The sequence below is a fragment of the Dama dama genome, chromosome 14 (assembly GCF_033118175.1).
Source record: "Dama dama isolate Ldn47 chromosome 14, ASM3311817v1, whole genome shotgun sequence".
In the NCBI taxonomy this organism is placed as follows: Eukaryota; Metazoa; Chordata; class Mammalia; order Artiodactyla; family Cervidae; genus Dama; species Dama dama.
This window is the reverse complement of record NC_083694.1, coordinates 62,010,927-62,035,076: the sequence shown is the minus strand read 5'-3', so window position 1 is coordinate 62,035,076 and position 24,150 is coordinate 62,010,927. Positions and strand designations below refer to the sequence as shown.

The 24,150-nt window shown below is 46.5% G+C and overlaps 1 pseudogene; it reads left to right on the top strand.

Moving 5' to 3' along the window:
• Positions 1-238: 238 nt before the first annotated feature.
• LOC133068885 (serine/threonine-protein kinase PLK1-like) lies at positions 239-18,527 on the top strand (annotated as a pseudogene).
• Positions 18,528-24,150: the final 5,623 nt, after the last annotated feature.

The following is a 24,150-nucleotide window of genomic DNA, read 5'->3' as shown; positions in this document are numbered from 1 at the left end:
GTGCTCTTACCGCCCGCCCTCAGGTGTCCTGGGAGCCCTTGTCTGGTTTGGTTCAGCCTGGCGCACTTCCCTTCCAGCCCCTGGCGTGTGGGCAGAGTACAAGCTAATTGGCAAGGGCCGCTCCAGAGACTACAGAACTCGGGAGCTGCCGGCTCGCCAGCGGGAGGGCCGTGTTCCCAGCCAGCGCGCTGACATTTTCTGGTGCCCAGCAGCGGCCACCTGCCTGAGGAAGGTGTAAATGGGGAAGGGTAAACACGGAAACTCAGGTCCTGACGACTCTGCAGAGACTCCCCCAGAGAAAGAGACGCAGCTGAAGCCAGCTGCTCAAGATGCTTGGTCAGCAAGGAGGAGACTCAGCCTGGGGAGCGAACACAGTTCCTACCAGGAGAGAGAAAGATGGTCCTCACCTCCATGCACCTGTCAGAGTGAGAGAGCCTGGGAACCAGCTTCCTGGGAGACCACTGGGCTGAAGAGAAGGCAGCTCCTTGCCCCCAGGCCCCCCGTTCCCAGCCCCCAGTCCTCAGCTCCTGGCCCCTGACCCCAGCTTCCCAGCTCCAAGCCCCCAGCTCCCAGCTCTCAAACCCTAGCCCCCAGCCCCAGTCCCCCAGTCTCTCAGCTCCCCCGCCCCAAGCTCCCCAGCAACACCTTACCTTACACAGACAAAATTGGAGCCTGGTGACCGTTGGGGGCGCTGCCCTGGAACTGAAGGCAGAGTTCCTTGAGCTGAAAGGAATAAAGGAAACCCTCACAGAGGAGTGGGCTTCCCTAGTGGCTCAGCTGGTAAAGAATCCGCCTGGTAATGTGGGAGATGTGGGTTCAATTCCTGGGTTGGGAAGATCCCCTGGAGAAGGGAAAGGCTACCCACTCCAGTACTCTGGCCTGGAGAATTCCATGCACTATACAGTTGCAAAGAGTTGGACACAACTGAGCGACTTTCCCTCACTCGCAGAGGAGTCCTGGTGGAGAAAAGAAGTTTTGCAGAGTAGAGACAGTGTGAACTTTGTGACCAGATAGATCTGTGTTTCAACCTCAGCGCTGCGGCAGCCTGTAGCTAACCTAGCTAAGCATCACGTAAGGGCTTTGAACGGTAGGCATTTAATACTCACAACAACCCTTTAAGGGAAATTGTCTTTTTATTTTATGAGAAATAGAACCTTAGATCAACTCCTTGCCCTAGGAGATGTACCCGAGAGGACCACAGCTGTGCTTATAACTTGATGCTGCCCAGAGGGAGGCCACGCTCTTCACCATGCTCTTAGACTCCCACACAAAGATGCTTTCCATGGGGACATGATATTTGAGACACCTGCCCTCATCGGGAATTAGTTTTTTAGTTTCATCTCCTCTAACTTGGAATTAACAATATGCATTTTTCAGGGTTTTTGTGAAAAGTAGAGATACTATAAAAAGGCACATGGTAGGGTTCCTTGAAGATTATATCTCCCTGGACAGAGAACTGCAGAGCCCATGTTTATTACTGATATTGCTTTTAAATTCAATCTCTTTAAAAAAAAAAAAATCACCTCAAATCAGAATGGAACACTTTTCAAGTCAGAATAGAACAACTGTGGAGTCTGAATTCATTCCATTTTTATATTTTCCCAAATTAAAATCACACGTATTATAGTTTTCTCATTAAAGCTGTAATACATGTTATGCATTAATTATGGGAAAACAGAAACAGTAAAAAAAAGTAGAAATATCTTTATTTCCCACTGCTCAGAGATGACTACTGTTAAAGCACTTTTTCTTTTTTTCCATTATTTCCAGTATTTCCTTAATATATATATATATTTATTTTTTTTTAAATAGAGTTGGTGTCATATTGCATGTTACTGTACTATATACCACATTTAAAACACAATGTATCGTGGACACTTTGCTGCTTCTCAAAGTGGTGGAGTCCTGCAGAAAATGCTTCTGACGTCTTGTGTAGCCTTCGTCGATTCTGCAAAAATGGAAACTGATGAGCAGGGGCTGAGATCCTGGTCTGATTTCTCCTGCTTTAACTGGAAAAAGGAATAGGGAAATAGAAGCAATGCAGAACCAAAGGGGCAAACAAGAGTTTTATTTGTGCTCCTAAAACAGAAATAACTGGATTAGAGTGCAGGAGATGGGGACACTTGTCACCTGGAGTGACTAGGACCTTTTAGTGGAAGTGGATAAGAAATGCACAGTTGGAGAGAAATCCTTGCTCAAGGAGAAGGCTGTGGGAAGGAGTTGAAGAATGGATGCACACAGCAGGCTCGCTTCCAACATGTCACCAGGATCAGAGGCATAGGGTCTGGGTGCTGCAAGGGTTCACAGACTACTGGCTCCCCTCTAACCTCCTCGAGGAGACAGGGGCTGGGAATTGAATTAATCACTAATGGCCAATGATGTAATCAAGTGTGCATAAGTAATAAAACTTCCATAAAAATTCTAAACAATGGAGTCCAGGGGAATTCCCTGGCAGTCCAGTGATTAGGATTAGATTTTCACTACAGGGGTCATGGGTTCAATCTATGGTTGGGGAACTAAGATCCCACAAACTGCATGGCACAGCAAAAACAAAAAACTGGGATTCAGAGAGCTTCTGGGTTGGAGACTGCATCCATATGTCAGGAGGGTGGTATACTGCAAACTCCATGGGGTCAGAAGCTCCTGTATTCTGGACACTTCCAGAACTTGCCTTCTATATCTCTTCATTTGGATGTTCATTTGTATCCTTTATAGTAAACAGGTAATAGTAAGTAAAACATTCCGCTGAATTCTGAGAACCATTTATTGATGGTAAATTTTCAAACCTGAGAAGGAAGGGGTCATGGGAACCTGTGATTTGTAGTCAAGTCAGACAGAAGTGTGGGTAACCTGGGGACATACTAGTTGTGAGGCATTTAAGTGGGGGTACGGGGAGTCCTGGGGGACTGAGCCCTTAAACTCTGGGGTCTGTACTCACTCCAGGTAGTTAGTGTCAGAATTGAAGTAGATTGCAGGATACCTGTTTGGTTTCCACAGAGAACTGGAGAATTGCCTGGTGGGGAAAACCCTCACGTTTGGTGTCAGAGTGTTATGTACGGAAACAGATCCTCGTAGCATGAATGCTATTATTCACATATTAATATATGTGTACATATGTACATATATGTGTGTATTATACATGTATATTACATAATATGATAAAGCTAGTTTCATTTGGGAAGGGAAATCCCAGCAAAAGCTCACACTGAATGTTTGTTGTGCCAGAAAAGTTCTGACAGAAAAATCAGAAGTTGCTGAGAAGTGATAGCTGTTATTACCTAAATAATAATATGAATTTGAATAAATTTGAATAAATAAATATATAATTTGAATAAATCTATTTCATGTCTCTGGGCTCCAATTTCTCACATAAAGTAGTGTTCTCTGCAAATGATCTCTGGGTTTCCTTTCTGTTCCAGAATTCAGTGTTCCTGAATTGTTAGCCATGAGAGTCAGCATGAGGTACGGAGGGAGGACACAGGTCCTAGAATCAGACAGCTCTGGGCTCAATACCAAGGCTGTTGTTACCATACAGCTTTGGGCTAAAGAGTTAAACTCTCTAAAAACGAGGTTCCTCATTTGAGAAATGGGAAAATAAAAATGATATAAGAAAAACATAAGAATTGATTGGAAAATAGACTAAAGGACTAAGCATACATACTAGCATATTTTTTTGATCTGATACTAATTAAGAGACAAGCTCTTTTAATACACAAAATAACATACTCCACATTAATTTCAAAGCTCTGCTTCGTCATCTTAAGGTGAAACTGTTTAAAAATAGGATATGAAACTCAATGGGGTAAAATTAGCAGATGATGAAACAACAGACTCTTTGCAGTTTTTTTTTTTTTTTTTTTTTCAGAGCTCATTTTTGAACAGTTTACTATGGGAACTATTTTATTTTGGAGAGATTTGTCTAAGTTCTTGCAAACAGCTTCTGCTGAATGAAATATTTCTGGGTTCAGCAAAACTGAGAGGTTATATTTTCTCCCCTATGCTAATGCATCACATTTTTCATAAAATGGAAAAAAAAATTTGTGAGCAGAATTTTATCAACCAGAACATTTTAGAAATGCAGAATCTGGGCTTTTGATTTTATACCATAAATCGAGTAAAATGTAGGAAACCATCTTTTCTAAATGCTCCTGCCATCATTTTCTACCTGCAAGTACACATCTTGGCCTGGGAGGAGTGTGTGTGCGCTAAGTCACTTCAATCGTGTCTGACTCTTTGCGACCCCATGGACTGCAGTCCGCCAGGCTCTTCTGTTCATGGGGATTCTCCAGGCAGGAGTACTGGAGTGGGTTGTCATGCCCTCCTCCAGGGGATCTTTCTGACCCAGGGATCAAATCCTCGTCAATTTTGTCTCCTGCATTGGCAGGTGGGTTCTTTACCACTAATGTCACCTGGGAAACCCCTGGGAGGAGAGCTACTTCATTTCCTAACAATCATAACGATTTCTCTGAGGAATCCCAGCTGCTGCTGAGAACCAGCCTGTCTGAGAATATCCTTCAATGTGAAGTCAGTGACTCAGTCAGAACCTGAAATATTCTTACAGAAAAAAATCAGTTAGAAAGTTGCATTGTGCAGACTCGATATTGGATCTTCAGCTTCATTGTATCATTAAAGAGACAATTTAAAAAAAACTAAAAACAGGGTACAAATAGAAGGTACTATTTTAAATTGGCCAAAAGTCAACGTCTGAGTAAAGACCAAGAAGGAAAATAAACAAACAAGGTAGAAGGATTTGGGATGTGATTATTTTCATGGCATAACTGTATATTATTTATTATGTGCAGAAAACAGTGTTGTTTGGACCAGGAAGACTTTTTCACCAAGCACCAGCATGAGGTGTGAAAAAGCAACATTCTTTCTAACTGGGAAGAGATGTTCAGGAAGGCAGGATGATTTTTTTTCCCCCTGAAGAATTGTGTCTTAGAGCGGTCTGTACGGGATTTGCTGTGGTGGAATTTGGCTCTCTGCAGTGAATTTCTTCACCATCAGAGTCTCCCTTGTCTTGCACTGTTTTTAATTTGACCACCAGCCTTTGGTACTGAATGAAAGCCAAACTCATTCAGCCAGAGGCTCGCTGCGTAGAAAAAAATCATGTGTTTGTTTTTAATGTATTTCCTTTCCCAGTCCAAATACTAAATTGAAATGACACTGAAAGTATCGATCTGAAAGAGAAAGAAGTCAAGGGATTTGCGTTATTTAAAAAATGTGTCTATAGAGCAGGCAGGGCTGTGGGAAACCAGTTCCCAGCAAATGACTAGGAGATAAAAGATTTTTCAGGTTCAAATTATAATTTTGTTTTGTTCTTAATTTATACTAGTAATAGCTAATATGAGTATACCATGTCCAGTTTATAAATTGCTTTAGTGTACATTGGTTTCCTAATTTGATCCTCAAAGCAGCATAATGATACAGATGCTATTATCATCCCCATTTCACAGATAAGGACTGAGGCTCTGAGACACTGACTTCATCTAGCTTTTTCAGTTAACGAGAGGCAATGTTTGAAACTAAGCTTACCTGTTCTGACTTCAAATTCCTTGTTCCTGCCATGGCCTTTTGAAGATCTAAAACCATGGGATTCTCGAGCTGAAAGGGAACTTAGAGATCTGCTGGGCCAGCTTTTGCCTGATTCTGAAGGATGTTAACGGATTTCCACAAAACAACATTTAGGAAGTGCCAAATTAAAGGTTATGTGGATTTCTTGACCACAGAATGTCCCATAGCTTTTATTTTGCTAACTAATCTTGATGCTTTTTCTGACTTATTTGGCGATGAATTTATCTTGGGGTCCATCTACCTAAGAACTGTATCATGTCAGATGATCTGGTATGAGCTGCCCTCTCTGCTTCTTTATAGAAATAAATCCTCACTTGTTCTGGACTTTTCTTGGAGTCACTCCTATTCCACCTCAAGTTGACCTGGAAGGAAGTGGAAGAATTGAACTTTTAATTGTTATTCAACTGATTTACCATTGGAAACAGGAAGTAGTAATGAAGTGGCAGATTTCTGCCCTCCTGATTCTTTGCGCAAACATTTATTAGCTGTGCTCCAGATTCCGGGGACTGGCTGGGGATCTGTGTGGAAAGACGTCTTAAGAGGGCAGTTCCTGCCCTCAGTGTGTTGTTCCCTCATTCTCCAGTGTGTGTTAGTCGCTCAGTCGTGTCTGACTCTGCGACCCCATGAGCTGTAGCCAGTCAGGCTCCTCTGTCCGTGGGATTCTTCAGGCAAGAATACTGGAGTGGGTTGCCATTCCCTTCTCTCATGCTCTAGAACAAGGTGCAAACTAATCTAGCAAATAATGGCAAACATCTGATGAAAGGGGGAACTCAATGGAAGCCCAGAGAGGGGGCAGCTCATCCTGGTGAAGATGGATGCAGGGGGCAGGTTTGTGCTCAGGTGCCTGCTCTTCCTCTTGGAGGGACAAAGGTCATATCAGCCCCTTCAGCTGCCCCAGGCGAGGAGGGTGGAGACTGTGTACCCAGCTGACAGAAGGTGTGGATGCCTCCTGGGACCCACCCCAGCCCCAGGGCATTGGCGTCTGGACTCCACAGCTTTCCTGACAGAAAAAAAAAAAAAGATTGAAAACGTCTGAGTTCCACATGTCCTATTTTTAATTGATTTTTGCACAGACTCTTCAATCAGGGTATGAATATTTAATTGTCCTGTCAGGTCAGATCCCTCCTGGTCAGACAGTTAAAAATGACTTTGGACAGGGGAGGAAATGAGGTGGTGGAATGGCATGAAATGAGGAAAGGGCGGCATTTGCCACAGGGGATCAGATCTAAGGACCAAGGAAGGTCCTGAGAGGAAGGGCACCTTGCGCTCTTTGTCTCTGTCCCTCCTCGGCACACACGTCGGTAGCACTGCAGCCTTTGTGCAGAGGCCACAGGGAGTCTTGTAAGAGCTTAGACAACACTGAGGCCTGAGGAGAAAGTAGGCGGTTTTCTTCAATGAGGAGAAGACAAGAGGGTGGTCCCTGGGGAAGGGTCCAGAGGACCAAGCGTTCATGCCCCTGGTTTTCTAAGTTTGTGAGGAGCTGATTGGGTTTTGACTCCAGGCTTCGCCCCAACCCGGGTGGAACCTGGCCACACACACCTTTCTTTGAGAGATGGTGTCTCTCTTGGCTGCCCAGCGTCACAGAAGCTGAGAAAAATGGCCCAGGAACTATTTCAGGTGAACACACTCTCACAGGCAATGAATAAACGTCTCAATGTGACTTGTTCCAAGAGACTATTAATAGGCAGGAGATGAGAGGGATGGGAGAACTGAATTTCATTCAGTTTTGGACTCTCGCTTTATGCATACCTCTTTTTCAAACACAGAAGTGAAGTCCAGAGGCAGAAGGTGGCCACCTCCCTCTCCCCTCCCAGCGGCGCACTCACCGAGGGTCCCATCACAGTCCTTTCTGACCACCACTCAGGCCTTTGCTGAACACAAGCCTCCCAGGTCCAGACAGTCACAGAACAGCAAGAGGAGGCGACGCCTTGAGTCATATTCCTATTCGCTTCGACATCGCCATTGCCTCTCTGTGCATCTGCGTGGTTTGAAGAAGGGATTCTCATGCAGGAAACACCTGCTGAAAGGAAGGCTTTGGAAATGCCCAGGTGTGTTTGATTGTCTTAGCAGTGGGCTGGGCGTGATCTCAGAGTTTATTGGGGAAAGGACAGAGATGCTAAACAGATTGAAATTCTCTGGCTGGTGTCCCCAACCAAGAACTGCCCCTGAGCTGCATGACTGCTGGGGGCCCTCTGTGTATTCTCTATGGAGGACGTATTTGGAATGGTCTCAGAGTACATCTGAACTCCATTTTTCTCATCAGCATAAAGTATTTGTTTCAAGTTTTCAAACTTGAAGCATGACGTTTTCCAGGAAAACTTGATTTTTTAAAAATAAGGCTTTTTATATTTACTCAGATGTCTTTTATATTTACCATTTCCAATGCTCTTTAAAAAATTTATTTGGCTGTGTCGGGTCTTAATTGCTGCTCATGTGATCTTTAGTTGCGGCAGGTGGGATCTAGTTCTCTGATCAGGGATTGAATCCAGGCCTCCTGTATTAGGAGCACAGAGTCCTAGCCACTGGATCACCAGGGGAGTCCCCAGGAAAACTTGATTTTAACAGTTGTGGAAAATCAAGGAAAGAGAGAATTTTGTTTTGTTTGGGGCTTTACCAAGAATTGTTCACCTTTACCAAGAGTTGTTCACCTCGTTTTGGAATCAGATCCCTGATGGCAGTCACACTTGTGGTATTTGTTACCAAAACCACATACTTGTGTCTGTCTGCATCTGCAGCTGTCAGATTTCCCCCACCAGAGGATCTGAGTACTTCCTGTTGGCTCCTAATGGAGTTGCACCAAACCTCTAAGTACTAAAACACATATGATGTTATTCTAAGCGACTTTGGTTTTGTTTTCCTTTATATTCCATTAGGGCATTATACTGATTTTTAAAATGGTGTGTAGTATTAGTTTAATTAATATCAAATTTGATTATTAGTTTTTATTTATCACTTATTAATTAGTTGATTACTATTTAATTTAATATTAGTTTAATTCCAGGAATGTAGAGGGGATATTGTAGAATATTTGTTGTGGGGAAGACATTGGGTCTGCTCCAGGTCCTAAACCTGGGGTAAAATGTCTGATTTAGGCTTTAAAACTGGACAGACTTCTGAGAGACGAGCCAGGCAGATGGATCATCAGCCATGGGACTTCCTGAATCTTGTGTTCTGTTTGGAGGCTAAAATGTTTCTGCAGACGAAAGTGCCTGCAAGGATCAGGCAGTTCTGGGAAAGAGTAAAGAAGCAGAAAAGCAAGAGTTGGAGGGCTTTGGCAGGGGCATTTGCTCCTGGCCTTGCTGGTCACTGGGGGTCTGTGCCTACTGACTGTGGCTCCACAGGGTTGCAGGCATAGCGTTGCTCGATTTTCCATGTTTGCAGTGGAAGCTAGAAATCTGACGTGCTGGCCATCATATTAAGGCTATTGGAAGGACTGATACTGAAGCTGAAACTCCAATACTTTGGCCACCTCATGCGAAGAGTTGACTTACTGGAAAAAACCCTGATGCTGGGAAAGATTGAGGGCAGGAGAAGGAGATGACAGAGGATGAGATGGCTGGATGGCATCACCGACTCGATGGACATGAGTTTGAGTAAACCCCAGGAGTTGGTGATGGGCATGGAGGCCTGGCGTGCTGCGATTCATGGGGTTGCAAAGAGTCGGACACGACTGAGTGACTGAACTGAGCTGAACTGAAGGATGGGTTGCTCTAACAAAGAGAGCCAACAACACAATGGCTTAAGGGACCTGGATGTGGATTTCTTCCACAGGTCATGATCAAAGCAGAGCGACAGCCTCATGTGGCCAGGAGCAGAGGTACAAGGGTGTGGAGGAGAGTATGAGCAGCAACATGAAGGCCCAGATCTGGAAGGCCCAACGCCTCCTTTGTTCCACATTTATGTGACCTTTGCTTGGTGGGGAAATGTCATTTTTAGCTGGGCAGCGATTGCATTGCTGTTCCACTGATCATCTCTGCCAGCATAATTGCCCCAGACACTTAAAGTACGACACATAGATCAGTCCCCTGCAGACCAGGATGCTGAACTTGACTCGAAGATTGCCAGTCCAGCCCTGCTGGAATTCACTGTTTAGTTGTAGATTTAAGTTAAACAGCTGGAGAAACCATTCAGACTAGAGGAGGAAGGAGGAAGACAGGTGGGCCAAAGTGTTGAAGTTGGTGGAGAAGTGGCATCCTCAGAGCAGACACGCATAGTAGGGACAGCTTCGAGGACAGAAGCCCACAGACCTTGAATGCAGGCAAGGGAGGTTTCATTCAGGTTATCTGTCTTACCTCCACTTGCCTGACAAATGCCTCTCAGGCCAGCCTAAGTGTTCCTCTTCTACGTGCCTGGCACAACACCGATCGCATGCATTATTTTCCTTGTCTATTTTTGTCTTCCCATCTAGACTGCAATTCTGTTTTGCTCACTTTTATATCCCCAGTGTCTTGCAGACTAATTATTAATAGTAGAGTAGGTGCTTAACAAATCCTTGATAAAAGACTGAAAAAAATCCTGTGATCAGTGGATAATTGATGCATCCTTCCGAGTCAGTGCTAGGAACCGTCATGGTGCTTTGATAAGAAGATTAATCTGGCCCTGGAGGAAGGTATGGCAACCCACTCCAGTATCCTTGCCTGGAAAATTCCAGGAACAGAGGAGCCTGGTGGGCTAGAGTTCACAGGTTCGCAAAGGAGTCAGACATGACTTAGGGACTAAACAACAACAACAACAAGAGGACTAATCTGGGACTTCCCTGGCGGTTCAGTGGTTAAGACTTCATTCCTCCACTCCAGAGGGGCACAGGTTTGATCCCTGGTCCCCCAGTTGGAGATGTTCCCCATGCTGCCCTGCAGTGCAGCCAAAGAGAAAAAGCAGACTAATCTTGTTACCATGTTCAGAAGGCCAGAAACAGCAGGCCAAAGAGAGCCTGGGTTTCATGGGGAAGTACTCTGTGATGGAGGGCAGAGATGTTCTGTGGGAAGGGATGGGCTTCAGAAGGCTGATGGGTTGGAGGTGCCTGCCCGGGGAGTGGAGAATTGGAAACTCTGCTGCCAGATTTCTCTTATGTCCTAGTCTAGTGTTAACAGGCTTAGCTGAGGTGCCAGTCACTAAGGCAGGGCCTGAGCGGAGGAGACAGCAGTGAGCAGCAAACCCTTCAAGGTTCCGTGTCCTATGAAATTGAATTAAAATAGAAATTCTAGGGGAGGCTTCCTGGATGAGGGAGCATTTAAGATGGGCTTTGAGATATGCAGAAAATGAAGGTTCTGAAAATGCATGTGAGCTTTGTTAATTTGCCAGGAACCTGGCAAGAGTCTAATAAATATTTTTATGAACGAAGAAAATAAATGGGCAGATAGCAATGGCTTGTACTAGTCTTTTCTGGAAGAATGACTGGGGGTTCCTCTCAAGTTGGGAAGCTTTTGTTGCTGTATCAGGCCTTGGCCACTCAAGCCCATTGAAGAAAGCCCATTGATCTTTGAGGAATAAGGTTCTGTTGTGTCGTGTAGTCTGTGCATGGGCTGGAAACGAATTTCCAGACATGAAGCAGAACGAGAGGAGAATAGAGTTTATTAGAGTGGGAGACACTGCTAGAATGCTGGGCCAGCTCAAAGGAGAGCCTTCCCCTCTTGAGGCCTAGTAGCCAATTTTTATAGCCTCATGACAGAAAATTCCTACTGGAAAGGTGGCATTAGGTGATTGGTAAGGATGCTATAGGGTGGGTAATAGGGCAGGTATTTTACTTAATATAGGGTGGGGGAACAGGCTGGTTTAGATCAGGAAGTTCATGGTAATAGTTGCTATGGGGCTTGGTTAGTTCCAGAGATTTTTGTCCTGTGACCTTGTTGTAAGTTTCCACACCTGTGACCTTGGTGTAAGGCTCCACACCTGTGACCTGGTTCTAAGGCTCCACACCTGTGACCTTGGTACAGGGCTCTACATGCTGGATATGAGGGGTGGGGGTTCCAGGAGAAGTCAAGTCACCCCTTCCCTGGACCAGTGATCAAGAAAACACCAAGCAGGTGGCGCCCCGTGGCCCAGGAATGACCTGGCTGCTGACCTTGCCAGTGACCCTGGCCAGCCTGGGGAGGCTCCCGCATCCGCTGACACATCCCCAGGGCTGGGAAAGAAAGACAGGTCTTCCACTGTGTGCAGGGGAGCAGGGCTGTGGGCGGGGAGCCTCAGATAGAGCATGTTGCGGGGGGTGGTAGGCTCCCCAAGGAAACAAAGGCTCGGCTGTTAGAGCATCCCTCGAGGAGTCAGGCATTTGGATTGTGAGGCTTGGGTTAAGGAAAGGGCTTTCTCTGCAAACACAACAGATGCCTGGAAGTGAGGAGCCCGCTCCAGATGCTTGTGGGAGGCAAGACTGAAAGGCCCAGCGTGGCTGGTGGTCAGGGTCACGGCACTACCAAGCAGGTCTTGGGCGCTGGGGGTGAGGAAGGGTTGGGCTTGGTTTCAGGGCTTAGAGAAGGAGGCTCTGAAGGTGGCTGGAGGTGAAGGAGACACAGTGGAAGACCATGTTGAAGGAGAACTAGAGGGGAGCTCAGCTCTGTCCTCTGTGATGACCTGGGGGTGAGATGGTAGGAGTGGGAGGGAGGGTTCTATGTATACATACAGCTGATTCACGTTGTCGTACAACAGAAATGAATACAACGTTGTAAAGCAATTATTCTCCAATTTAAAAAAAATGCAAGTTTTACCATCTAGTCCTTAACCTAGCCTAAGACATTTCCTTCTTTGTGCCCTCTTTTCTGCACCTGTGCTGCCCTGGCCCAGGGTGGGTGGGGGTGGGGGTGGGACAGCTGGCCGTGCTTCAAGAGGCACAGAGTCCCACACCCCCTGAATGGCTAAGGTGTCAGTGATTCTGATTTCCTTGCACCTCATAAGTATATCATGGACACTCAACAAACACAGCACAGTAACAATTTCTGGCTCAGAGATTCTCCCCTTCTGGAATACTATTCTCTACTGAGGTCAGGGGGTCCCCAAATAACCTAAGGGAGCAATGATTTTCCTTCCCACAGCTTCTAGGATCAATTAGAAATAATAAAAGTCTTGGGCCTAAGAATTAAAAATTGGGATGGATCTAAAATACTTTGCTCCCAAATATCTTATTCTTTCAAATATACGGTTCCAGTAATTCAGATTTTAAATGAGACTGAAAAATGCTCAATGGGAAGAATACAAGATTTCTTTGCAGAACAATAGATTAAGTGTTTTTAAAATGAATAACAGCCAAAAAGTTAAAAATTCCAAAACTACCTCCTGAATTAATCAACCAAGGAAGCTGACATTTTCATTATTCTGATGTTAGCAAGACTTTTAAGCGTGAATATCTCATAAATACTAGAATATCATATTTTCAAGGAACTTTTTTCCTTTTTTGGTCAAGACATAAGCCTTGTGGGATCTTAGTTCCCTGACCAGAGATTGAACCCATGCCCTCAGCAGTGAAAAGGCAGAGTTCTGACCACTGGACTACCAGGGAATTCACACAAGATACTTTTAAAGGTGAACTTAGCCCAACATACACACTTGACAGGTGAAGAAACCAAATCCCAGATGAGAGGCTACAGTAAGACACGAAAAATGTGTATTCAAAGTATACCTTCTCCTGTGCTCATTGAAAATGTGATGTCACCATGTCCATACCTGGCATCTGACTGCCTGGGACACCTGCAAGGCTGCCGTGGGGGTAATGTGTGGTTTGATTTTCCTCTGCATCTCTTTCTTTGGGAGGACACTCCTCTTCTTCTAGATCTGGCAGTCAAGGTGCTGTTCATCATGCGAGGGCTCTTGACTCAGGCTAGTCAGTAGTGACAGAGTTTGTGCTGGAGTGGGCATGTGATCCAAAGCAGAACTCATAAAAGTCTTTTCTTGGGATTTTTATATGGATGGACCCAAAGCTGCAGAGGCCATGTAAGCGTGCTTCCCTGACTGCAAAGAGGAGGTATATGAAGTAGGAGAGAACAAGGTTACCCTGGGAAGAAGAAAACCTAAAATTAGATAGACAGATGATTGACAGATGATAGATACATACATTTGTGTATATATACACACACACAGAAACCTAGAAAGAACTAGTTCCTGCACTTGATAGTTCTTTTGCTTGAGCTAGTGTGTTATTATTGTTGTTATTTATTTTGGCCGTGCTACCTGGTTTGCAGGACCTTAGTTCCCAGACCAGGGACAGAACCTGTACCCCCTGTAGTGAAAGCACAGAGTCCTAACCACTGGACCACAGGGGAATTCCCTACTTGAGCTAGTTTCCATTAAGCTTCTGTCACATGCAAACAAAAAAACCTTGTAATCAATACAACACACAGCCCTGTGACTTTTTGAAAAAATTTATTTTTTAATTGAAGGATAATTTTACAGAATTTACAGAATAATACAGAATTTTGTTTTTTCTGTCAAACATCAGCATGAATCAGCTGGCCCTGTGACTCCATCTCCTCCTCTGTCATCCCCTTCTCCTCCTACCTTCAGTCTTTCCCAGCATTAGGGCCTTTTCCAATGAGTTGGCCCTTCACATCAGGTGGCTAAAGTATTGGAGCGTCAGTTTCAGCATCAGTCCTTCCAGTGAATATTCAGGGCTAATTTCCTTTAGGATTGACTGGTTTGATCTCCTTGTGGATTAAGGGACTCTCAAGAGTCTTCTCCAACACCACAGTTCGAAAGCATCAGTTCTTCAGTACTCAACCTTCTTTGTCCAACTCTCACATTCATACATGACTTTGACTAGATGGACCTTTGTTGGCAAAGTAATGTCTCTGCTTTTTAACACGCTACCCAGGTTTGTCATAGTTTTTCTTCCAAGGAGCAAGTGTCTTTTAATTTTATGGCTACAGTCACCATCCACAGTGATTTTGAAGCCCAAGAAAATAAAGAAATGTAAATAGAATCCCTTTCCTTACCTACAATATCTTCCCTGGAACTTGGCACTAGGAGAAGACTGGGGGCCTTTACTGTTGACCACATCCTTCTTTTGTCTATTTAAAAACATTGACAAGACAATCTATTAAAAATATATAAGCATTTTGAAAAGTTACAGCATCCAGCAGCCAAATGCAACTGTTGATTTGGCCACAAGACAGTGATGACGCACAGGCTTTATTGAGTTCTGCAGCTCACTTTATGCATTATTTAGAAACACACAAAAAATGGCCATCTTCATTGTGGTAATGGCTGTATAACACTCCTCCATGTTATATGGCAGTTTATTAAATGTTCAACATTAAAAAAAAAGAATACCTAGGTGGTCTTCTGCTTTTTTGTTGTTTAGTTGCTAAGTAGTGTCGACTCTTTGAGACATTGTGGACAGTAGCCTTCCAGGCTCCTCTGTCCATGAGATTCTCCATGGCAAGTATATTGGAGTGGGTTGCCATTTCCTTTTCCAGGGGATCTTCCCGACCCAAGGATCAAAGCTGCATCTCCTCCACTGGTAGGTGGATTCTTTACCACTGAGCCACAAGCGAAGCCATCTTCTGCTACTTTTCTGCAAAATTTTGTTTAAATTTATTTTCAGGTAAAATGTTGGGCTACTTCCAACAAGTTCCCTGAAAACTGCACAACTGTGCTTGCCTTTGTAAATGTCATCCTTTCTGCCCTTGGAATCTTCTGCCCCTTTCCTTTTCAGTCCTTTTTTGGTCAACTCGTTTATACTTTAAAGCCCTGCTCTGACACCCTCTTACTCATCTGTTCTTTTATCAAGAATTTACTGAACCAAGTGCTATGCTGGGAGCTGGGGCTATGACAAGGAAGATGACATTCATTCATTCATTCACCCAACAGGTATTTCTTGAAGGTCTAGGATCTGCCAGTGGCAGTGTTAGGTACAGGAAACCCAGTGGTGAGTAAGACGAGGTCCCTGCCCTTGTGGAGCTTAGATCCTATTGGGAGATAAAAGGCAGAACTCATTAAGGAGTGGGAAGTGTTCTCCAGTCATTTATTTCCATCCTTCTCAATAGCTCTTTCTTACCTGTGTTTCCGACTAGACTGAGGAATGTGAGGAGAGAGGTTGTGTCCTTCTGGGACAGCTGGGCAGTGCTGTGCTACTCTGGGCACCTCTGGTGACAAAAAAAACCCCAAAGTGTGTTTTGTCCTTTAGAGGAAACGCAGTTTCCTCCTTCAGGAGAACCGTGTCTGTGTCTGTGAGAGCTAAAAACCTCACAACTCAAACCCAAGAGAAGCTGTTTCAGGTATTCCCAAATAGTCACTTTTCTGTCCTTCGTCAAGAGCAAAGCTCATCTGATTTAGGAAAAGTGGTCTCATTCACAGCCCAAGCACCCCACAGGCCCCAGGAGGAGCATGTTTGGGGAAGGGCCCAGAAAAAGCCAGGGGGAGGCTTTCTGGAAGCACTGCCCCCACTCGTAGGGGGTCTTCTAGACGGAATATCCAGAGCGGGGGCCACCGCTGCCGGGCAGCCAGCTTCCCTGGACCACCCTTAGAACACCAGCCCAACAGCAGTCAATTTGTGGCCTTTTCTTTACACTGTGAATTGTTAGCAGTTTCTAAATAGGCCGTTCATTTTTCCTTTTAGCACAGAAGGGTCTCAGAACTCCGAATACCATGAGGGGCCTGAATGTTTCAACTCAAAACATTCCCCAAACCGCAGCCCTCGGGTGAGATGCGGAGCTGGCGAAGGGTTTGGAGGAAAAACAACCTCCCACCAGCCTGGAAACCAGTGGGTACACACACAGCTGGGTCGGCTTGCTCACAGAGACTGGAAGACAGCGTTTTTACTGGTCAGAGTTAATCTGATAAAACCACCTTTCCTTGACTTCCCCTCTGCTGGAGGAAATAAACCCAGTCTGGGGGCTGGATGCTGAGTGTGTGGGGCGTGGGGCGTGGGACCAGGCTGCCCAGGGTACCTGGAAAACCCAAGCCACTGCTACCTCACTTCTTCCTCCCCGATTGTGGGAGGAAAAAAAAAAAGGAGAGAGAGAAAGAGTGAGAAGAGATTTTGTAACATTCTCACAGCAGCATTTGATTCAGGGAGAAGCCTAATAGCACCAAACCGCAGCTCAGACCCTGCGTGGTCGGAGGAGCAGCTCCCAAGAACACGAGAGAGGTGGCCCTGTAGCGAGGCTGGCTCCCCACCCGGGAAAGATCAGATCCTTGGAGTTGAGGCTCCCAAGGCCCCTACGGACATCCAGCGGGCAGAAGAGATCCCAGAAGGCCTAGTGGACCCATGCAGTGGGCCGCGCGGTCTCCCAGGCCGCTTTCTGGGGGAAGAACGGCTTCGCCAGGGGCTTTAACATCTCTGTCTTGATGAAGACCCTAAGGAGGCATTTGCAAGCAAGGTCTACCTAAGTCGCTGCAACTCAGGCCACACCAGAGGGTGACGAAGACCTGGGAGAGGTCTATTCACTGCCCCTTTGCCTGCCAGCATGTAGCCTGAGGCTTCCACAGCTTTTTCGAGGATGTGAACTTCATGTTGGTCGTGTGGGGGCTCTGCTGCTGGAGATCTCTCTTGGAGCCGCATCACGGGAGGAAATTCATGAGCCAGAACGAGACCCGCTGCTACCTGCTGGCAGATGGCCCTTGGCTGCATCCAAACCGGCTTGCTCACCAGGACCTCAAGCTGGGCAGAGTCTTCCTGAATGAGGATCTAGAGGTGAAAATAGGAGATTTGGACTGGCAACCAAAGATGAATATGTTGGGGAGCAGAAGACCCTATCTAAATACAAAATGCTTCCCAGGTGGCTCAGTGGTAAAGAATTTGCCTGCCAATGCAGGAGACCGGGGTTTGATCCCCGGGTTGGGCAGATCCCCAAGAAGAAAATGGAAACCCACTCCAGTATTCTTCCCTGGGAAACCCAATGGACAGAGGAGCCGAAGAGTCAGATGCTACTTAGCGACTAAACAACAACAAACCATTCCTGAAGTGTTAAGCAAGAAAAGGCAGCATTTCCAGGTGGTCGTGGGGTCCACTGGGTGCATCATGTTAGTAAGGGCAGCTCACCTTTGAGATCTCTTGCCTAAACCTTACTGACTTCTGGATCAAGAAGAATGAATGCAGTGTTCCCAAGCACATAACTGCCTCTTCCAGGAGATGCTGTAGACAGACCCCACTGCCCACCTGGCCGTTCATGAGCAGCTCAAGACCAGTTCTTCTGGCTACATCCCAGCCCATTCCCCATTACCTGCCCCACCATTCCACCAAGATTTTCTTTCAATCGCTCCCATAAGACTGGACCCCAGGAACAGGAAGCCTCTTACAGTCCTCAATAAAGGCCTGGAGAACCCTATGCCCAAGACTCCCTGGGAGAAAGAGGAACCAGTGGTCCAAGAGACCAGAGAAGTGGTCAAGTGCCACCTTGGTGACATGTTGTATTGGCCGCGTAGCGTGAAGTCCTCCGAGCCCTCTGAGAGGGGGATGGTGAGGCAGGAGGAGGCTGAGGATTCTGCCAGCATCTCCATCTTCTGAGTCATCAAAGCGGGGGGAACTACTTGGACAAGTGCAGCCTTGGGAATCAGCCGTGTGACCGAGTGTGGGGGTGCTCTCCATTGACTGGACTCATCTCGTTCTCTAGCCTGTTGGTGTCTGTCTGCGATACATAGAGTGTGATGGCACAGTGTTCCACCTCACTGTGAGTTCCCATCCCAACTGCTCCATGAAGATCACACTCCACGTATTTCCAAAACTCCATGAGTGGACACTTGCTGACGGTGGGCACCTGTGGGAAGGTGTTGGACTAGCCCAGCAACCCATGTACCTGATTTTGCACACGCAGCACCGTCATCCTGCACTCAGTAATGGCTGGGTGCAGATTGGTATCTCCCAGGACTGTAGCAAACTCATCCTGTGTCCAGCGTGGCAGCTGTCACTACGGCAACTAGAAGCTGGGTTTCCCAAGAACTGCCAGAACCTTCTGGAGGAGCGCAGCTGCTCCAAGGGTCTGACCGGTCAGCCCCACCATGTCCTTCCGTGGTGGACAAGCTGCTGAGCCCTAGCTTGGCCTCTAACCACCTCAGGACCGCCTCACAGCTCCTCCCCTGGGACTCGTGCCCCTCCTCGCCCCCACCTGCACCTTGGGCCCCTATGGGTTAGCTCCCATTATGCTGGTTGTGTGTGTGTACGTGATATTCCCCCAGTCCCCAAACCTGGCAGCTACAAAGAGGGCTATGTCATCCTTATAAGTGGGGTTTGCTATATAGATCATTTTTGTACATGTTGAGATGTAGGTTCTATGGCTAGATGAATTGTACAGAATACTGCTATAGAATTCAGGACTGTTTTTCTTTGGCTTTATACATGTTAAACACATGTGAATCTTTCCAAAAAGCTATGGGGAGTGCTGATTGGCTACTAGCTTTCACGTGCGCACAGCAGTGGCCTGGCTCAGCCAATCGGCAGCAAGGATTGAATACTCCTGAGATGCCCCGTGGAGGTGGCTGTGTGGGTAGATGGGATGGCCCCCTTCGCTGGGTCTCAGCCCAGTATGTCAAGTAACAGTGGTAAACAAATTCAGTGACAACACATTATTAACAAGTCCTTTGTAAAGTGCCTTTGACAAAAGGCAGTCTTCTGCTGAGAGCGGTGGGGCCCCCTCTGCTGGTAGGGCCCTGAGAATGCTGAGCTGACCCTGTCATGAGGACAGGTCTCTCAGGACTGGTCTTGAGGGAAGATTATGGAACTTCTGCAACCTCCTTTGAATGATCTGCTGACTCCAGATGATCTAGCTGGCATGCAGAAAAGCTGGGAAGGTAAGCGGAAACCTTGGGAAGGCAGAGAGGGGGAGAGGGAGACAGGGAGAGAGAGGGAGGGGGAGAGAAGAAAGGAGGAAGGAGAGAAGAAAAGTAAGGAACCCCAGGGGTAAGTGCTGTGCGGGAAGGGCTGCCTGGGGTTCCTTCCACGTGCTCACAGCGGCCTGTGTTCACTGTGAGGAGTACTTGGTGGGTTTGGTTGAGGAGGGACACATTTAGGGGAAGTGTTTCAACTGGAGGAAGGGAAGGGGAGAAGGAAGGAAGGAAGGATGAGAATACTGGAGGGAAGCTGGAGAAGGTGGCTCAGTGGTGGCCCAGGCAAAGAATGTGATCAAGCAGAGACGACGTGGCGTGCTGACCCAAGGCACATGTGTGAGTGGCAGTAAGGCTGAGTGGTTACAAGCTAGGTCTCTGGGTCAGATGACCTGATGCTAGTTCTCCCATGTATGCAGTTTGGGCAAGTTACTCAATTTCTCTGCGGCTCAGTTTCCCCAACTATAAAGCTTCCTAGGGATTATGTGAGAGAACATTTAGTCTCTGTTCGGTATGTGGCAGTGACTGTTATGAGGATGGATCAGTTGGGGACCAGTTGATGGCCTTGATGTCACACTGCCCCCCAGTGATGTGGATTTTGTCAGTGTTTGGTAGACTCGGCTTCTGCTAAGAAGTCCATTTCACCTGGGACCTGAGGATGGGAATCAGCTCTGACCATGACCAAGTTTCAGTGTGTGAAGAGACTTCACTTTACCTGAATCTTCCTACTTAAAAGCAATGACCCCATTTACTTATAGTTTGGAAAAGCCTCAAGCTTTTTCCTTCCAATTTTGTGTGGGGGAGGAGGGGTGGGAATGAGGAGATGTTTGTGGCCCCTGGCAGCAGTCAGAGGGGGCCCCAGGGCAGCAGAATTCCACTGAGTCCCTAGGAGCACAAATCTTGAAGATTATGTCAAGGATAAAAGAGGGTTTAGGGTGACGATTTAAAGCTTCCCTTTCTCTTTTTTCAGGCAAGGGCCTGGGAAGGGGTGGGAGCTGAAAACAGACAGAGCCTTGTTAGTGACTTGAATTTTCACATGTAGAATGACGGAGTTTCGGAAGGGAGTTTCTGCTCCGCGTGGCCCGCTCATCCCACGCCATCTAACCTGATCTTTAAATCGGCAACTCCATTTGTATTCCAGTCTGATCATGGGAGACTCATATCCCTGTGGGCCCCAGCCTTGGTTTGTAGCTGATGAGAAGTGTTCAGGGGAGGCTTCAGCCAACACAAAAGGGCTGTGGGGAAACCAGCCAGCCCCAGGCTCACCCCACAGCTGGGGCCCTGGGAAGCAGGGAGGTGGCAGACCAGTCTTTACAACTGCTTTTTATAGGATCCTGTCTGTGTTGGTTGTATTCAAGGCTCTCAGTCCCAGATAGGAGAGCAAACCATGAGAACCCAGTGTCAGGTCAATGACCAAGTGCCGAGCATACCAATGACCACAACTCCGGGAACAATTGCAGCAAGTGCTTGAAATTCCAGCCGTGAGCCTGGCTGCCCCACGTCGGGGGATGCTTATGTCTCGGGTAACATCCCAGCTGACAATTCCCAAACTCACCAGGATTTCAACCACGGCAGCCCCAATTATAACCACTATAACCCCACCCCACACTTCGGCTCTGCCCCACACAAGGTCCTGTTCTGAGTGTTTACTTGAGAGATGCTGCAGAGAAGATGAGCAGCCACTGCTCCCAGCCCCCTTGCAAAGGGGACCCGGCTCTCCTGGGGGTGGGAGCTGCCTTCCCTGAGGTTTGTCAATTTGAGGGGAAGGGCCTTCTTCCCGAGATTCTGTGTATTAGCCTGAACACATCTCCCAGAGCCAGGGGCGTCCTGAGAGCTGAGGAGCAGTGGGGTGAGGAACACTGCTGGCAGGAGCAGACTTAGGCTGCAGCTTGAGGTCAGAAATAACCTGGGGTCAGTGATGAGGGGTAAGTCTCCCATCCAGCATGGGGGAGTTCACGAAATTCTCTTCCTTCAGAATGGCTTAAGCAAAATCCTGCCTGGACACCCGATGAACCCTTGAGACCTTTCCCTAGCCTGAGCTCTTCATCTTCTGGAGGTCGATTCATTCTTTTGTCCACCACCAAGAGGGACTTGCCTTTGTGTGTCCCCTGGAGTCCTCCTCATTCCTCACCTTTCCCGGGTCATTCTCATCATCATGATAGGTAGCAGAGTTGGGTGCTTCCTTTTCCAGGCTCTCACAGCCCCTTGGAGTGTGTGGATGGACCAGCACACACTACAATTCCATAGCTCCCTGGGGGCAGGGTTCATTCTGTCCATCTTTGTTTGCTGGTGACCATCTCAGTGGCATACTGGGTGTACAAGTGGCCTGGGGACCCTTCCTGTGCCTCACAGTGGCCTGGGGAGATACCTAAAAATACCCAGCCCTCCTCCCAGAAATCCTGACTTGAGTGACCTGAGGTCTGGACATTGGTTGTGGTCTGAAAACCTCCCCAGGTGACCTAACCTGCAGCCATGCTTGAGAACCATTCCCCCAGAGTAGACCGTTAATGAAAGCTTGTCTTAGGATGAACGAACAATCTTTGCCCAAGTGACACCTTCTCTTTTTTTGTGTGTTTGTATGTGTGTGATTCTCAAGCCCTACTCACCCCTAGCATTTATTCACTGTTAATGACATTAGTTTGAGCCATAGAACTCTTGGCATTGGTGTGTTTATACAGTGCTGTGTGTAGAATGGATGACTAGTGGGAAGCTGCTGTATAGCACAGGGAGCCCAGCTCAGGGCTCTGAGATGACCTAGAGGTGGTGGGAGGGAAGCTCAAGAGGGAGGGGTATGTTTCTACATAAACTGATTCATTTCATTGCGTAGCAGAAACTAACACAATATTGTGAAGCAATTGTGCTCCAATTAAAAAAAAAAAAAAGTTCTGGAAGGAGAGCTCCTGGCAGGCATTTCAACTCTGATGTTTGAAACAGCACTGAGCAGCTCACAGTCTTAGGAAATTCCTGCTCTAGCATGAGGAATTCTCTCTCATTCTCCAGCATCGCTCCACATCTGCCAAGCCTCTTCCTCACTGCTCTCTAGACAGGAGACCACGTTTCTGAGCCTTGTGGGAAGTAGTCGCGGGCAGGTCTGAGGGGCCGCGTGTGAGCCCCCAAGTGGGTTGAGCAGCCTGCAGGGAGCTGCATGTGGACAGGGTGTGTTATGCCAAATGGGAATACACATGAGGTGATTGTATGAGTTTCACTCACAGCAAAAATGAGAGAAGTCAGATCACAAAACATTTGCTGAAATACCATGTGATATTGCTTACATGTGGAATCTAAAAGACCACACAAATGAGCCTATCTATGCAAGAGAATCAGACTCACAGACTTAGAGAATAGACTTGTGTTTGTCAAGGGGTGGGGGGTGGGGGAGGGAAGGATTGGGCATTTGGGGTTAGCAGATGCAAACTATTACATACAGGATGGATAAACAACAAAGTCCTACTGTATATAACAGGGAACTAAATCCAATATCCTGTGATAAGCCCTAATGGAAAAGAATATGAAAAAGAATGCATATACATATAACTGAATCATTTTGCTGTAACAGCAGATATTAACACAACATTCACTAAATGAAAAAAAAAGTTTGCTGAGTCTAGTTCTGTGCAGCTCACTGCTAAGGGCTGTGGGACTTCAGAGTACCTGTCCGTTGCGTGGGAAAGCTAGAGAAGAGGCCCTCAAAATATGAGACAAAGCACAGATTTCCAAAGCTCCAAGAGGAGTGACGGCCATTCCCTGTCAGAGCTTTGGTGTCTCAGCTGTGGCTGACGGCAGCCCCTGAGCCTAAATCAGCTGCAGCTGGTCCCTGGCACGAGGTTTCTTTTTGGATACACAAAAAAGAATAGAGGGGATATTTTCCAAATTCACAGGTACCATGTTTCTCATATTTGCTCCAGTTACTTTAAAAATTTTTTTTTTTTTTTTACTATGTGTCAGATCTTGGTTGCAGCACGCAGGCTCTCTAGTTGTGGGGCGCAGGCTTAGTTGCTCTGCAGAGGCAATGTGGGATCTTAGTTCCCTGACCAGGAATTGAACTGCGTTCCCCCCTGCATTGAAAGTGTGAGTCTTAACCACTGGACTGCCAGGGACGTCCCTGCTCCAGTTAATTTTTTTAAACACTGAAACATTGTTAACTCACCCCTGTGCCATTTCCTCTCCCCCTCTCCTTACTTAAGAATGAGCTTCTATAATTTCCATCTTATGTATGCCTAATCATTTTTTAAAATTCACTCTTAATATTTAGTTTTATTTATTTGGCTGCACAGGATCTTAGTTGCAGCATGCAAATTCTTAGTTACAGCATGTGGAATCTAGTTCCCCGATCAGAACTGAACCTGGGGTGCCCTGCATTGGGAGTGCATCGTCTCCACCACTGTACCACCAGGGAAGTCCCCCTCCCTCCTTTCTTGAATTTGGTATTTGTCTTTCTCATGTATGTTTTCCTATGCATATTACTACATACATGGGCATCCACCCACAATATATGATATGGTATTACCAGCTTTCAAACTTTATATAAATGGCATCATACTGCATCTTCTGCACATTTTTCACTCACTTCCCTGTTTTTGAGGTTTATCCATGCTGACCCAGGATTAAGGAAACTATTTATTCATCCATTCTCTTTTTGATGGGCTTTAAGAGTGATTTCCATTTTTCCTGGTTAGAAATAATGCTACAACCTTGCTTGTAATGTGTATTTTGGCACACATCCGTTTCTTTCTTTCTTCTTCCCTACCTTCCTTCCTTCTCTTCCTTTTGAAGTATAGTTGATTCACAATATTATATTAGTTTCAGGTGTATAGCATAGTGATTCCGTAT